This window comes from Ochlerotatus camptorhynchus, unplaced genomic scaffold (genome assembly GCF_037179485.1).
Source record: "Ochlerotatus camptorhynchus isolate MF236.1 unplaced genomic scaffold, CSIRO-AGI_Acam_v1.1 ptg000010l, whole genome shotgun sequence".
Taxonomy (NCBI): Eukaryota; Metazoa; Arthropoda; class Insecta; order Diptera; family Culicidae; genus Ochlerotatus; species Ochlerotatus camptorhynchus.
The window spans coordinates 1365197-1367072 of NW_027040502.1; the positions used below are offsets into that span (position 1 = coordinate 1365197).

Below are 1876 nucleotides of genomic sequence, written 5' to 3' on the forward strand. Positions count from 1 at the left end.
CACCCACAGAGAATGCAAAGACCAAAAGTTACAAATCTCCGATGTCACAGCGTTGTCGGCACCGACAACGTCACTGGTTTGTTCGTAATAAACTAGAGTGAATAATTTGCCTAAGCTGTTGAATTTTGATTGGACTGGCTGAATTTTGCACCGCTTGCTTGCTTGCTTGACATCTGTTTGTCAAACCTGCTGCAAACAATGGCGGCCAATCCGCCATTAATGGGAAAAGTTTCCCTCAGCGCGAATGAGCGGGTGCTGGTGGTGAAGTTTAAGCTGAACCAGGAGAAAAACTATTATTTTCCAATATTTACCAATTAAAATAATCCGAAGTTGCACCGTGGTCACAACTTTGTAAAAATGACGATTTTGCCAGAAAGCGGAAGAAAGTTGTGCCTTCCTTTATAGCCTATACCCATACTTTAAGGATTGCTCGACCGAGGCAAACAATGGCGGAAAAGGAGTTAATTAAAACCAGGCAAGTTGTCCGTTAATTAACACGCCACACGGCATCCCGGTGGTCTATATATAAAAGAAAAGCTATTACAGAACTCCTTGGCCTGGAGTTCGGATCAACCGAAGATGTTCCTGTATTTAAACGAAATATTTTAACTTTCGCAACATCGCTCAGGCTCGGCTCGGCTTGATTACCCCTATTTTGAACACCGACTGAAGAAGCTGAATTCAAACAAAGCAAACCGGGGTGACAACGCGGCAAGTGCAAAATCAACACAACCAAGCAACCATCAAGTCGCGGGGCTTCTCGTCGCTTTGCCTTCCGAACCGAAGAAGGGCGACGGTAAACACTAATTTCGATTCGATTGGGACATTTGTTTTTCTTGTTCTTCAACGGAGATCTGCCAGAAAGCTGATAAAATTGAGTTTGATTAGCAGATTAATACCACTTTTGTTTACTTTGAATCGCTTTGCCTGCCAAGTTTGAACTACTCTGATAAGGGGGGATGGTGTCGGACAATCGTAAATCGAGACGAACGAAACAAACAACCCATAAAATTTGCGCCGCGATAGCTGCTGCTTAAGCGAAACCAGTGAAGGATAGTGCGAGTCGGGTAATAATAGCTTCGTGATAATTAATGACCGTTTTCGTTGTTGCTTTTCTGTGATTGTTCATCGTTTTTTTGATAACTACGGGCATGAAGTAGGCGGGCTTGTAAACTGTCACACTGTCACTGTGTTTGATTGTTAGCGACTCGTTTCACCGTACCTTCGATAGCTCAGTTGGTAGAGCGGTGGACTGTAGACGAGCAAATGCTAGCGATAGTAATCCATAGGTCGCTGGTTCAAATCCGGCTCGAAGGATACAAATATTTTTTTCCAAATTGCTTTTTATTTTTACAGTCAAATCAAATCCGTTTCAATCCAATTGAAAGACCAGCAAATCGAATGAAACCACAGCATATTTCCCATCATCCTAACCATCGGAAAATCAGAACTAATCCCCCTCTCGGCAAAACGACCGTACGAAACTCATTAAAATTCTGTACAATGCGGCTTCCACTCTGACAGAACTCCATAGGCCACCGGGGTCCAAGCTTCAACCACCTGGCTGCACTGCAGAATCGACCAGGCAGCCACTCACAATTGCCACTACCTTAATAGAGAGCTAAAATACAGTTAAAATTTCATTAAGCATCCTTTCTCCAAATGTTCCAGGGGCTTAGCCACAGCAAACTAGTAGTAGCTAGGCAACCAAGCCATTTCCACTCTCTGACAAAACTGTCATGATTCAATTCATTAAAAATAATTGAACAATTCCAGTCCGGGGCCGCATGGCATTGTGTGGTGCTTTGCTTTGTGCTTTCCCTATCTCGCTCTCCGAGTCTATTAGTTAGTCCGATTCCGACGAGATCCGATCTTC

General features: G+C 43.6%; 1 non-coding gene across 1 annotated transcript; it reads left to right on the forward strand.

The window, feature by feature from the left end:
• The first annotated feature begins 1221 nt into the window (after positions 1–1221).
• Positions 1222–1317, forward strand: TRNAY-GUA (transfer RNA tyrosine (anticodon GUA)). The gene is made up of 2 exons: positions 1222–1258; positions 1282–1317. It is a non-coding gene; the product is annotated as a tRNA-Tyr (tRNA).
• Positions 1318–1876: the final 559 nt, after the last annotated feature.